Source organism: Paramormyrops kingsleyae, chromosome 12 (genome assembly GCF_048594095.1).
Source record: "Paramormyrops kingsleyae isolate MSU_618 chromosome 12, PKINGS_0.4, whole genome shotgun sequence".
Classification (NCBI taxonomy): domain Eukaryota; kingdom Metazoa; phylum Chordata; class Actinopteri; order Osteoglossiformes; family Mormyridae; genus Paramormyrops; species Paramormyrops kingsleyae.
Window position 1 is genome coordinate 14,635,587 of NC_132808.1, and position 15,544 is coordinate 14,651,130.

The 15,544-nt window shown below is 40.4% G+C and overlaps 1 protein-coding gene across 1 annotated transcript in view; it reads left to right on the plus strand.

The window, feature by feature from the left end:
- The window catches only part of LOC111858091 (macrophage mannose receptor 1-like), a 119,551-nt gene that overhangs the window by 41,502 nt on the left and 62,505 nt on the right, over positions 1-15,544 (plus strand). The window lies entirely within an intron of this gene.

Sequence of the window (15,544 nt, forward strand, 5' to 3'; positions counted from 1 at the left end):
TATACAGTGATTTGATTATATTTAGATGAAAAATAAAACTACTAAATGTTTATTTATTTTTAAAAAGATTATAGCAGGAGACAGTGATGATGAGGGATACAGAGAATGTTCTTCTTTCCACATTCAAATAAATAAAAAAAAAACTCAGATAACCAAAAGCAGCTTACAGAAATAGTAAACATGTGTACTAACGCTTCAGGTTGAGAAAAATTAAGGCACCAGATATCGCTAAATCAATGAACAAGTGTATCTGCATGGTTTAACTTTTTGAAAATAATTCACACAGCACATTTTGCTAATGATTAATGTTTAAATTAATGCAAATATTTAAAAATGACTATTTGTAATCAAAATAATTTGACATAATTCAAGACACTAGTCAATAGGAGATCTTGCAGCACTGGGTGTCATTTAAGAACACAGATACACCATTCTGTTACCTCCCCAGTAAACTGATTGCTTAAAACATAATCTAGGCTCAAGCTCTTATGAATTATCTACCTCGCTGTATAACTCTTTTTACAAAAGCATCTACTAAATGAATGTTATACAATATACTATGTTACACATACTGCTCAGGATGTTCTTATTCACACATTTTATGCAAAAAAGCTCAGATAACCAAAATAGCATTCCGAAATAGAAAACATGCTTACTTACAGTATAGGATCAGATAAGCAAAGGTACCGAATATCTGTAAATCAGGGGTGGGGAACCTGATCCATGGAGAGCCGGGGTGGCTGCGGGTTTTTGGAATGACCACTCAATCAACCAATAACAGCGGGTCCCCAGGACTGGAGTTTAGATATTTGATAACAAATTTGGATGGAACTGGATGTGTCCAAGTGTGCTGACTTCTTCTGTTGCTCAGTTCCCACAGGAAAGAGAACAGTGGTGAGACTGACTGTCAGAACTGATGGAAAAGTAAAGGATCCTGCATTCAGCAGCCTTCTGTTAATGCAGGTCAGTTCATTTCTCTTGTGGGGCTACACAGACAAAGACACAAATTGCCAATGGAGGCACAAGGAGATATTCTGTTGTGTTATTATCTAGTTAAAGGAGAAACTGATCAGCGCAGGCATGTCAGAAAACACCACACTATCCTGGAGGACTCAACCTGATGGCCAAATCTTCCATCAAAAGGATTAAAGAGCATAAATGACAAGGTAACGAATTTGCAACATCTAGTTATTGAAAGTATAAGTAAAGACATCTTCACTATTGAATAAATACATCTTCAGTAATGTTGTAATTATTATTCTACCATGAGCAATTTGTGTGACATCGGGTATTGTATTACAATCATTTAGCAGATGCTTTTGTAAAAAGGGTCATACAGTGATGTAGATCATTCATAAGGCTTGTGTCTCCATTATGTCGTGAGCAATCAGTTAATGGGAGAGGTACTGTAACAGAATGGTGTGCCTATGTGTTTTTGCTTTACAGGTGTCTGTGAATTTGCCTGGAACTGCAGTGGTATCTGTGGACCAATCTGCCCAATACACATTCATTTGCAAATGATAGAAAGAAATTTTAGCTTTAGTGCACTCATGATAATGCAAGCTAGCAACATTTGAGGGAGTGTCTATCTTTCTGCATCTGCATAAGAAAAACTTTCATTTGTGCTGATAATTAAGGACTAGATAATTGCTAATTGCATTTCCAACCTCATAGTGCTTACAATTTTTTTTTGTGTGTGTTTGTTTAATAGATGATAAACATTTAGAGGTAAAAATATTTTCCGTACCTTCATGATTCCAGGATTGTGGGTTTGACTCCGGCCCCCAAGTTCTGTATTCGTGAAGCTTGGATGTTCTCATGGCATTTGCATGCAGACCTGGATTGAATACAAAGTTCAAAACCACAAAAACAAAGCTGTGGTGTTGTGAGGAATAGGTAGAGTTATCAGTGATGTTGTTTGTCAAAAGAAAACATAAGGTGATATGCAGATTAATGACCCCTTTCACTTCACATGTTCATGTTACATAAATACTGTTTCGGTGACTGTACCGTCTTTTAATTCCTGGAATGTATTTTATGAAAATATTCACATGGATTCAGCCATAAAGCATTAGGAAACTATCCCATCATTAATGTAAAATAAGTCTGGTTTCATCTGTCTTTCGATTGCACATCTGGACTGCATACAATTCAAAATCAGAAGAACACAGTGAAGAGTTTGCAAAGGCTATCAGCCAGACCTCAGTAGATGCCTTCATCTTCCCTTTCCCCCTATGAGTTTGCTTTACTGTGATCAGGCTCTGTGAGGTGAAGTCTTACATTAGCAGAGTTGCCTTTCACTGAGCACCAGGGTATGAAAGAGTGAAGTAGTGAAGGTTTCCCCCAGAATATATTTCTCTTGAAAGACATACAGTAATGAGTCAGGACCACAATCCTATGGGCAGCCTGTCATTTTGTACTCAGCCACATAAGATCCCACACTGCCAGTTATTGCTTCTGTACTGAGGAGCCTGGTGGAGCAAATAACTGATATGGTAAACTGGTGTTGTCATGCTAGGGTACTGCCACAAGGTGGCAGGTGAGACACAGGATAAGATGCTGACCCAAGCAGGCTACCAGACAGATGGGTATAAGTGAGGCAGGGTTGATTAACATTCCTAGCTGGTCTTCCATCCAAGTACTGGCCAGGCCAAAACCTGCTTAGCTTCAGGTGGATTAAACTAGTCTGAACTGCAGGTGTTTGTTGTATTTCATCTCCATGTTTTTCTCTCAGCAGAGGGCTGTATAATAAAGCCCTGATTTATGAAGTAAAAAAAAAATTATGAAAATATATTTATAAAGTAAAAAAAAAATATTTTAGGTGAGTGGCGCGCACTGGCTCTATTACAGAGGATGTGAAACACTTAAGATCAAAAATTAAATGCTCTCTCCGCCCATTAACTGATATATCGCACGACGCAGTAAGTTTATATGCGTTGCATGTTTTATTTCATTAGAACTAGAACTAAATAAATAAAAACAAATTCCTAGAAAATCTCTCAGCTTTGAATCGCAAATACAAATCTAACAGAATCTAAACCAAATGTGCAAAGATTTGTGCCCGTTGTGCACTAGCGCTTTGCCGCACTTCACACAACACACAAAGTTCAGCTCTTTACCCTCTTTGTTTGTTACAATTTTAAAGTTTTTCCCCAATTTTAGTTTTGTTTTGTATTCTCCCTTCGCAATTTTATTAACAACATCAACTGCATCCTCCATCCTGCTAAGCTAACAATTTTGGGACCCACTGTCTATTTTTATCCCGCCCGCTATCTCTGTTGCTCCCGCGGGATCCCGCTCCCAGTGCAGGGCTCTAATACAGACAACTGTAGCTCCATGAAGTTGGAATTCCTTATAGTCAAGTAGGCCATAGCAGATATCTTTCAGGAGTTTTTGCTATGGCGTAAGTATGCGGTCTTTACAGACAACAATCTGCTAGGGTAAGTTCACTCTGCCAACCTGGGGCCATGGAACATCGATGGGCTGCCCAACTCACTGCATTTGATTTTGAGATCAAGCTTAGATGTAACAAGAATACAGATGTGCTTTCCCAGTAGTATAAGTCTCCAGCTTGGCAGAACATGCCCTCCTGGACACTATGGCCCCAGTGACTCTTCAGCAAGCTTCATACCCAGATTCAGTGCTCCCCGTACCTCAGACTGTGGTGTATATTCTTCCATACCACTCCCTCGCTGACCTTTTTTCCTTACAGTAGACTGTTCCCCTCCTGAAGAATTTGTTGAAGATGCAGATTTGACCTACCCCAGATGAGAGGTGGCAGGTCCCTGAACCAGTTATGGCATTGCAGCATCAATGGGCATGTCTGATGGAGAGAGATGGGGTGTCATACTACCAAGTCTCCTGCCCAGCTGGGGGCGAGGAGAGTCTCCAGCTCATTTTGCCTGGAGTCCTTAAAAGGGAGATGCTGACACAATTCCACTGGGAATATAGCCACTGAGGTATTGAGCACACCATGGAGCTAGTACAATGGTGCAGTTACTGGCCAGCGATGTCTTCGGACATGAAACAGTGGTGCCAAGAGTGTGAATGTTGTCAATTTGTAAAAGATTTGGTGCCAGTGCCACATAGTTTTATGGGCCACTTGTTTGCATCTAGGCCACATGAGATTTGAGCTGTAGACTTTACATTGTTGGGACCATCTCAGAACAGGCTCAAGAATGTTCTCATAATGATGGATACATTTAGAAAACACTGTGGCTGTCTCTACTTGGGACCAGCAGGTTTCTATGGTAGCCTAGGTACTTTTGACTGAATAGTTCTATGAGTTTGGAGTTCTGAGTCACACTCACTCAGATCAGGGTAGGAGTCTTGAGAGTTCTTTAATTCATCAGCTCTGTTGCTTGTATGGGGTCACAAGGTCTCATACTACCCAATTCCAATCTGCGGACAATAGACCATTTTAATAGAACTCTCCACAACTTTCCACATCACATAACCGGGATGGGTCCTCCAGTCTCCCACAGGTGCTATTCCATTATAATTGCACACCTCATCAGGGTACCATTCTTCTTGATTTTCGCTCAGGAGCCTAGGCTTCCCATCGATTTCCTTCTGGGTCAGGTCCAGCACCCTGCACTAAGGGAAGTAGAGGATTTGGTGGTCAAACACCAGACTAAGCTCAAGGTGGCTTTTGAGTTTGCCCATGAGCAGTTGTTAACTGCTGCTGGTCACCTAAAGGAACAGGATCATCACCAGGGTTGTGATGTGCCTTGCAGGTGAGCCAGTTGGTTTACCTTCGGGACTAAAGTCCAGTTGCACTGTCAGTGGGTTCTGTATATTGGTGTTTGCAGAAGACCCAAAGACTAGCTTCGCTTCAATTCCCCGGCCCACAGCGGTCAGCAGTTCATCATTATTTGAGTCTTGGAGAACATGAACAAGTAAAACAGTAAAAACAGCAACATGGTAAGTAATGTGTACCCACTCACCATTCAGATGATCTGCTCTTTTCCCTTAAGGGTATAGGCCACAGGCCCTTCATGATTGTCTCTGAAAACAACCATTGGTGTACTTAATTGTGTGTGCATCATCATCTGAAACTGAGGATATAAACACATTTAGTCTTTGTATCATTTAAACAGTGAAACCATCGAATGAACTAATTATAAACTAAAACTTACCACTATGACAGTCTGATGCTCCACCATTGTTACTCATAATAATCTGTTATTCGCTCGACAACATAGAAAACTTAATAACTGCAGTAAGTTTTCACAGTAGCACTGTCTAGCCTAAAAGTTCTTAATTATGGCAAAATATCTTACCTCAAGAGTATGCAGAGAATCAGAGAATGGCATTTCAGAGTGTTAAGTTTATGCCGGCAATCATAATGGGCGATGTGATTCTTTCACACCTTAAGGTATCTGATATTTTAACTCTGCCCCGTGCCCTATTTAATAAATATAAATATGGCACACTTGGTGGGAGTTTGCGACAACTGTTTTTTCCACTTACCGTGCTTTGTAAACGATTTGTTTGTATTTGTGGTGATGTTGTCTTTTGCAGAACACTGCACCTGGAGTTTGTGAATTGGAGTGCTGCAGTGTTCAGGGTGTGGGGAAACTCTACCTCTGCGTGTTGCCTGTCACATTAGTGGGACAGAGATCATTCACTTGTTATGTAATGTTATGTAATGCATCTAGATAACCGGCAGACACTGTGAACGTGAGAGTTCCCACCGTCCAGCTTGAGGACAGCCTCTCCTAATAACTCTGTCCTGTCATTTCAAACATGTGTGGCAGGACATTAGAGCTAACTCTGACTAAACTTTGTTTTACAAAGTTAAACTGCTTAAATTCTCCTTTAAAACTTGATGACTACATTTTTATACTGCATTAAAATAGCATATTTATTATCATTAACCAATATGGCTAAAGTTTTTTATTCCTTAACGCATTAGCTCTTGGTGCTGCTGTATGACACCCATTATTTTAAATGAGAAGTTTGACAAGTGCGGAGCAACATTCAAGTGTTTAAATTCATCCTGCCAAAATTTTTTCTTCCTTAAAATGACAGGATGCATGAGACACATGTGAGTTAAAGGGTATGAATTCATCCTGTTAAAGTTTTTCTTCCTTAAAACTTAGTTAAAATAGAACAATAACAAATATGGATAAAGTAGTTTATTCCTTAAAAGATAATGAAACTATTTGCAACTAGTGGTTGCTACAAGGACGGTTGGGGCTGCATAAGTTTGTTCTCATGAACAAAAACAAAAAAGTATTTGCACCTGGCATAATCCACCTTAAAACTATAAAAACTGTATAATGGGATTTGGGGGGACCTGTCAATCATTGTTCTCCAGGAACAATATCTGACCCTTGAAAAAATCCTCCTGCCAGTGTACCCAATAAATTTTACTAATAATCAAACACTTGCTGTCAAAATCTTTAATATCTGAGGTGGGAATGATATCTTTCCAAGCATCATCTATGTATCTGACATAGGCAAACATTTTTGCTGCAAGACTAATTTGTTATCTTACCTGTTATCCAAATTCACAGAACAATTTAACCCAAACGGCAGGAAGTGTGCGAGTTCAGTGCCACAAAGTCTTTTGGTGACGTTAATGCTCCCTATTCTCGCACGCTTTTTAAAAGAGAGTCACAACCGAAAGCCTGTTTTGCATTTAAAGATAAGATCTTATATGGTAAAATAATTTAAATCCCCACTGCATATAGTGCGCTGTGAATGTGCGCTTGTTCATGCACTGAAAGCTTATGGGCTTATGCAAAGGGGAGCATAGATGTGAGCAGATTATATTGTACTTCGAATACTGTTAATCCGTATAGGCTGCACTATAAGGTTGCAGGTAACACAATCCTTGTGGGGCAGGATAAATGCTCCTCATTTTTGAGATGGCCTTTGTATGTCTGTAGATCCTTGAGCAAGGCCCTTAATCCCCAGCTCCCTGGTTGGCCTAGTTCACTTCCAAGCTTGCTCTCATGCATCACTATGGAGAGTAAAGAGAATTTCCCCACAGGGATCAATAAAGTATAACTTGTTCATTTCATATAATTTCAGATAAAACAAAATGGCAATAAAGGTTTAAAAGGTATGGGAGATCCCTTGAGTTACAGTTCTCAGGGTAGCTGTCAGTCATCTTATGCTTAATAGAAAATGGGAGATGCAACACAAAAATGCCCCTAAACACAGTGACAAATGATCCACAAAGTGGCTTAGATGTAAGAAAAGTAATGTTTTGGAATGCTTAAGGGCAATCCTGGTCCCAAATCGATTGAGATTTTGTGACATGAACTGAAGAAAGCCATTCATGGAAGACATTCCTGAAATATAAATATAATTAAACTTTTTTTTTTTTTTTTTACAGGGGAATGGTCTAATGAGGTGACTTTTTTTTTTAAAACATCAGACCACATTTTATGACTAAATTATGCAAAACTGCAGGAAAATCCAAGGGGTTCCAGCATGAATGCAACTGTGTGACACTCTTTGTATTGGCGCTATAATCATCTAGTTGGCAAAGTTAATCAGTTCGCACAGTCAGTTGAAAGATTAGAAGACATTTCCTACAATGTTACTGTAACCCCAACACCCTCAGCGTGGGAATGGGGTACAGGTACAGGTAGGTGATAGTCAATATCGATAGCTGGGCCAATGACAGAAGACACTACGTTTTTAAGAGCCAGTACTGTGTATAAAAATATCAATAATGAATCACACAGAGATCATTTGGGTTTTCTGGGTTTTTTTTGCAATTATTATTACAGAATGACATTCAAAACACAACAGTTTGTTAGAAAACAATTAGGAAGAACAACAGCTAAATGATAAAGCCGGCAAAATAAAATCCTTCTATTCCCTCAATTAGTCCTCTTTACGTTGGGGCCCTTCCTGACCAATGTCGGTCCTCCTTCTTACCACACGTTCCGTGAGGAAGGGGGATTAAGGAATACCTCACACTTCTCTATGTTGGGTTGGGTTTCGCTTGCCACCCAGTTCGCACGTGGAATTCCAGGGTCTTCGGATCTGGGAATCTGAACCCTCACACAGGGGAAGCCTCCTGCTGATGGTGTGTGAGCAGCTGCGTCTCCTTTGTTTTTTATGGTGTCACCAAAAACCTGACCTATAACCAGGTCAGATAAGAACCAAATGACTTGTTACATTCATACTCTAGCTCCCCATGAATTATTACTAACCAACACCTTGTATTAATTAGTTCAAATGGCTGTGGCTGTGGAACACTGGACCAGCTTTATATCCTTGCAAGGGTACTGGAGGGGGCCTGGGAGTTTGCCTATCCAGTCTACATATGCTTTGTGGATTTGGAAAAGGCTTACGACCGGGTTCCCCGAGGTGCTCTGTGGGGGGTGCTTCGGGAGTATGGGGTCCGGGGTCCGCTGTTGTGGGCAACTCTGTCCCTGTATGAACGGACAACCCGATCTCACGAATTTTCGTGCAGCCATCACGACTTAAAATCTATTTAAACGTGCTGGGATCACGTTTTCGGCTTTTTTTACGTGCTGGGGTAACGTTTCCTGCGCTAACTGGTGACTAAATCCAAGCGCTGTTTTGCAAGGTCGCGTCACACGTTATGGAAAGCGTAATCATATCACAAAAAACACAATATGATTCTGGGCATGCATGACTTTCCGGTCCCTTAGTCACCAGTTAGCGCTCATAGTGGCGGAGTTAGGCACTGCCCATTAAAACACATAGGGAGGGGAAACGTTACCCCAGCACGTAAAAAAAGCCGAAAACGTGATCCCAGCACGTTTAAATAGATTTTAAGTCGTGATGGCTGCACGAAAATTCGTGAGATCGGGTTGGAACGGAGCAGAAGCTTGGTCCGCATTGCCGGTAATAAGTCGGACGTGTTCCCGATGCGTGTTCGGCTCCGCCAGGGCTGCCCTTTGTCATCGGTCCTGTTTATCATATTTATGGACAGGATTTCTAGGCGCAGCCAGGGTGTTGAGAGTGTCCAGTTTGGTTGCCTCAGGATTGCCTCGCTGCTTTTTGTGGACGATGTCGTCCTGTTGGCTTCATCTGCTGGGGATCTCCAGTGTGCTCTGGGGTGGTTCGCAGCCGAGTGCGAAGCGGCGGGGATGAGGATTAGCACCTCCAAGTCCGAGACCATGGTTCTCAGCCGGAAACAGGTGGATTGCCCTCTTTGGGTCAAGTAAGACGTACTGCCTCAAGTGGAGGAGTTCAAGTATCTCGGGGTCTCGTTTACGAGTGAGGGTAGGCGAGATCGAGAGCTGGACAGACGAATCAGAGCGGCATCTGCAGTTTTGCAGGCGCTTAACCGGTTCGTCGTGGCTAAGAAAGAACTGAGCCAAAAAGCAAAGCTCTCGATCTATTGGTCTATCTTCGTCCCTACACTCACCTATGGTCATGAGCTATGGGTAATGACCGAAAGAATGAGATCGCGAATACAGGCGGCCGAAATGAGGTTTCTCCGCAGGGTGTCTGGGCTCTCCCTTAGGGATAGGGTGAGAAGTTCGGATATCCGGGAGGGCCTCAGAGTAGAACCACTGCTTCTTCACGTCGAAAGGAGCCAGTTGAGGTGGTTTGGACATCTGGTGCGGATGCCTCCTGGGCGGCTACCCGGAGAGGTTTTCCGTGCATGTCCTACAGGGGGGAGGCCCTCTCCCCCCCCGAGGAGCTGGTAGAGGTAGCTGGGGAGAGGGAGGTCTGGGTATCTCTCCTGAAGCTGCTACCCCCGCGACCTGAACCCCAGACAAGCGGTAGGTAATGGATGGATGGATGGATGGATGGACAGTTAACATACACATTAGCTGCCTTACAATGACCTACAAGGTTTGCAGGATTTCTTTTTTTTTTTGCTCACCGCTGTCAATGCATGAATGAGCTGTATAGCATTTCGCCTCTGCATATCAGCGAAAAGCATCCAGTCCTGCACACTGCTCTACAAAGCTCAAATGTAACAGTGTAGCGATTAGTGGCCATTCAGCTTCGCCAAGGATTTAGAAGGTATTTCAAACTTTCTATGGATGGTAATAGACTCGGCCATATTATCAGTCCGGCGCAACGACTGTTAACGCGAGGGGAGTCAGAGCCAGGGTGTGACCAAATAAGGCTCACTGATTAACTAGTTGGAAAGCCTATCAAATGGAGTCAGGCATATTGAACCCCTTACAGCACTTGTGAGACACAATGCTATGCGCAACATTTTCCAATTAAATATCTACCGTAAAGGGATGACTGATATTAAAGGAGCGGTAGTTCAGGACCTGGGCTACATTACCTTTTTAATGAAGTCTATTTTAAGGGTTGTATGATGCTCAGCATTTATTAACTTAATTTTTATTTAAATTCTATCAGCAAGTATGAAATATACTGTTCCCAGTTCTTCCCTGACATAATGGCCATACAGCCAAGTTGATTGACTTTGTTTTTGGTGTAGCATGGAAAAACATATTCAGTACACACTGTTTACAGCACAAACATAACATATTACACAACAGATAATAATCACAATAATCCCAAATAATGAAGAGTTGCGTGTATTGCAAAGCATGGTACATGAATTAGTACACTGTAAAACCTGACTAGTTAGTTCAACTCAAACTGTTTGAGAAAAAAAAATGCCTTAAATCATTTAAGTTTATGAACTCAAACAAAGTTAGAATATGTTTTGTATTGAGTAAAAGTAACTTAAGTATTTATAATTTAAGCAACTTAGTTAAATCAAGTTGAGGATCAGCTGCATTGATTACACTGTTAAACAGTATTTCTTAATAAATAAATAAATAAATTTCCCAATAAAAGAAGTAAGTTAATAGAACTTAATTTTGCCTAAAAATTGGATTCACTCATTTCCACAAATTTGACTTTACTCAAAAATTAATTGTTTGAGTAGTAACTCAGTTGTTTTGAGTGTACTTAGATTTTTGGAGCATTTTAAGTTGTGGCGATATAATTCCAGTTTATTGCATTAACTCATTTCCTCTTAGTTGACTTCATGATCACTACACTAAAACCTGACAAGTTAGTTCAACTCAAACTGTTTGAGAAAACCGATTGCCTTAAATCATTTAAGTTTATGAACTCAAACAATTAAAGTATGAGCCCAAATGAGAGTACATTAAAATAGGGCGGATATGGGCCACCCAAATGGGCTTGCAAGTAGGAAAGAGGTGGAGACATTGTCTTAACACTCTATGTTGTAAATTGAACACTATAAGAGTTAATAAATATTAACACTGTAAAAACAACACTCACTGCACACTGTAAAGTGTTAAAGGTAACACTGAATGTTGTGGACCCATATAAACACCATGCAGTGTTAATTTAACACTGGCACATTTGCTGTACAGTATATTAACTTACTTCTATTATTAAGAAGTGCTGTTAGGTTTTACAGTGTAAGAGGAACAATTCAGAATCGGCCTCAATTCAGAATGTCTTTTAGAGCAATATTTAGGCAAGAAATACCCTCACTGCTCCAACAGGTAGAAGATCTAATGTGAATAATATCCACATTAATAACAGGTGGTTGGAGTTCCACCTGACTCCAGAAGTGTCTGAGTCCCACCCATCTCCAGAGATTCTCCACCTGTCTCCTGATGTTTCCTGCCTGTCCCCGATTCCAGGGCTGTCCAGAGCTCCACCTGCCTCTCAAGGCCTCGTCCAAGCCCTGTCCATCTTCTGAGGCCCTATCTGAGCTCCGCCCAACTCCCAAGGTGTTCTGCCCAGTTCTAGAGATGCCTGCCAAGCTCCGCCTTATCATTTGAGGTGTCTGAGCTCTGTCTGTCTACAGAGATGCGCCTATCAAGCTTCACCAACCTCCGTGAGGCCTCCACAGCTCCGCAAATGCTCAGCAGATCTTCGTGGAAAGACCAGGCTTAGAAAAGAAACAAAATGATTGGTTTTCCATTGCATTTTCCTCCCAGCCAATGCCTTCTCTAGTTAAGCCATAGAGGCTGAACCGTCCCATCTGGTCCTTGACTGGAACGCAAGAGCCATTTCTGTGGTTTTTGTTCTCTTGCCTTATTTGTCACAATTGCGGTAGATTAAAAAAAATCTATTAAGTCAAAAACAGTACTGTGTCATGCTATGCAAATATACAAACAGCACCATTGGTCTGCAGGGGAGGGGGCGGTACCAGTAGCTGCACAGAAAAGGGCATCACAACTGTCCTAACACCGTTCCTCATATGTTAATCATCCAAAGGCATGACTGGCAATCAAAAATACATATATTTGCACAATGTAATCACACAAGAAAATCGCACAGCATGTTGCATATACATGTCTACACTAACTGTACTGCCAGCATATTTGCACTGTTTCTTGTGGTCCATCGTCTATAGCCTATTGTTGTATAATGTTGTATATTGTACTGCCACATCCTCCCTGATATGCTCCCCTCGTAAAAGTTTTTTTAGATACTTCTATTTTATTTTTAGGGATATGTATATTTAGAGATATATGTTCAGGTATCATTTATCCCCCCCCAGTTATCCTCATTGTTGATCTGCCTGAGTGTGCGGTTGTACATTGCACCTTCGGTTCTGGAGGTCATTATTTCATCTCACTGTGTGCTTTAATGTACATGGCTGAGATGACATTAAAGCTCTACTATTACAACTACAACTACTGAACGTGTCAGACATTAAACTGTATTTACCTTGTTATCCACAATATATCCTCTTTCAAAAATGTTGTGGCTGTTTAGCTGTCCCCTTCTTCACCGCCACGTCAGTGCTTAATTAACACTTCCAGGAAAAGCCTATAATTATCGCTTCCATACCCAAACAGTAGTATGTGGCATGCTCCACTAAATTAATTTAATAAAAACAATGATACGCTGAATTTATGCAGATTGCTAACTTTTGGGCATCACAATATGCCTCTTATTTGGACAGAGAAGGAAAAAAGAAGAAGCAATTGATTCGACTGGGAAAAGGCAGGTTTAGAGACCTTCTTGTGTTGTGGGCATTGACCCTCTGGATCCCTTCTCCTGCTTAAGTGTGGGACATTACAGTTTATTATGGTGCATCCATATTCCCCGTTGTATGATTGCTCTGTGCAGGATGGTGAAAACAGTCACGTGATGTGGGCTGGGAGAAAGCAACAAGAAAAACGAAAGAGGCATTTTGGTACCATCTAACTTAAAACTTCCACATGTATATCAGTAATCATGCTTAGGTGTTACTGTATGTCCCTGACAGCTGATTTAGTTCCATCCCAGCATGTCTACCCTGCTCCTTATTTTAATGCTTGATCCTTTATTTTTGTTTTCTTTCTTGACTGGAATTTTATAAAATGAGAAAGTTCAGCACTGTAGAGTATGCTTTTCTTACACAGTGCCACAAAACATTGACACAAGTGGCTGTTTTTATAAATTCTTCATTATCATAGTACAATCTGAAACTCCTTTCCTTTGAGTTAGTCAAGTATATAATTGTTTGTCCACCTCCTGAAAGAATCCAGAACTGAAATGCAAAACAAATATGCAAAAACGTGTGCATTCTGTTTTACATAGATCATTCTGTGTACACCCAGACATTCTAAAACATTATTTGATATAGTAAATACTTTCACTAACAGAGGCACAAAGAGTCAATTGAGAGAAACAAACCCGTCCAACAGACCAGGTAATGGTATATATTGCATTTTTTCCACAATAAAACTTTTTATGTGAATTATAAATCGCAGTTGTACACTGGCGATACCTTTATATTGAAGGAATAATGCATATGTTACTTTTTAAACATTTATATATAATGGTATATACATATATGGAACTTCTGTTTTTGATAGGAGTTTGGAATGCTTTATTACTCTAAATGTTATACACTCCAAAGAAAATATGCTGCATATACATACATTTTAAATATATATGCATATTTGTAATGTGAATCTACAGTGACATAGGTTGGTGCAGAGTGAAACAATACTTAACTTTATTTGTAGTATTACACTATCAGCTCCCTCATATGGAATATTACATGGATAGTGGGTAGGTTGGTAAACATACTTTATTGGTCTCCCGGGGGGAAATACATTTCTGTTGCTGGTCTAGGTACACAGAGCAGGTTTAAGAACCATACAGTTAGAGCGTAAATACATTATATATGTGCAACAAATAAATCCATAGTAATCAATCAATCTATATCTCTTTATTTATATAGCATTATTTTAACCACACAATTTACAAAGTGTTATAGAGACATTTTAAAGGAAGAAAAAGAAGGAAATTAAAATAAGCACATCTAAAATTTAAATAAGCTCCAAAACATAATAAAAAACCACCAGAACCGCAGGACTTTAACCACCCATGTTTTCCGCAGAGGACTTTAACTCCTACCACACTGGGGAATCCCACCTGTGATAGCTTTAGATTTAAAGAATAATGCAAAATATGTTACTTTTCAAACATTTCTGTTACTATATATATATGGAGTCTGGAGTGCTTTGTTACTTTACAGCAGGAGTGGCCAATCTTACCCAGAAAGGCAGGTGTGTATGCAGGCTTTCACTGCACCTCCCTAATTACATCATTAATTAGAGGACTGATTGGCTGAGGAGTCCCCACACCTGAGTTTGACCAGCTGACCTAAAGGTTTCCCAAAAACCTGCAGACACACTGGCCCTTTGGGGATTAGGCCACTCCTGCTCTACACGTTATTTAAATTATTGTAGAATGGGATTTGAAAGGGAGTCCCTATAAATATAGCATTGCAAAATGTGTCTGTGTGTATGTGCTCAAATGTATGTGAAATGATCAGTATCATAATCCATGTTTTCTGCAGCCTGTTGGATCAGCATGATGGGTTGTAATGTGTTTCTTATGCTGAAACTTCTACTGATTTCAGGTCAGTTTCTGTCATATGGCACTTGAGATATTTCTCATAAAAAGGGCCCCACCAGTTTACATATTGAATAAATCTGCCAAAAGCCAGTCTTTCTTTGATGTTTACAGGACCTTTGTGTTACACTTGTTATACATGCCAGAGACACATCAACTAAATTTACATTTAGATTCAAATAAATCTGATTATTTACAGTATGTATATGTTTGATAATAATGAATATCCATCAGCCTGTCAGTTCAAAGATGGACTTGCAAAAGCCTTTCTTCATCTTGTCAGATCAGGTTTATATTTTATTATTTGTGATCATGTGTATTTGTTTCTCTCTGCCTGTGTGACTTTTTTACAGAGTTTCACAGCCACTGTTCATGCCTTTCACATCAGTACCATTTTGTAAATATAAACCTGACCTGGACTGACGCCCAGGCTTACTGCAGAGAGAACTACACTGACTTGGCTACCATTGACAATATGGAGGAAATGAAAAGACTAACTGAGTCTGTAGGCTCTGATTATACTGGAAAGGCTTGGATAGGACTGAAGAAAGGAACATCATGGAGATGGCAGTGGTCCTCAGGAGAAGGAGGCACTGGGTACACCAACTGGGATAAGGGCGAACCAAACAACCAATATAATAATGAGCATTGTACGACATTCAGAGGCTATGGTGCATGGAATGATCTTCCCTGTTCATATCAGAGTAATATGGGATATTTCATCTGTTAT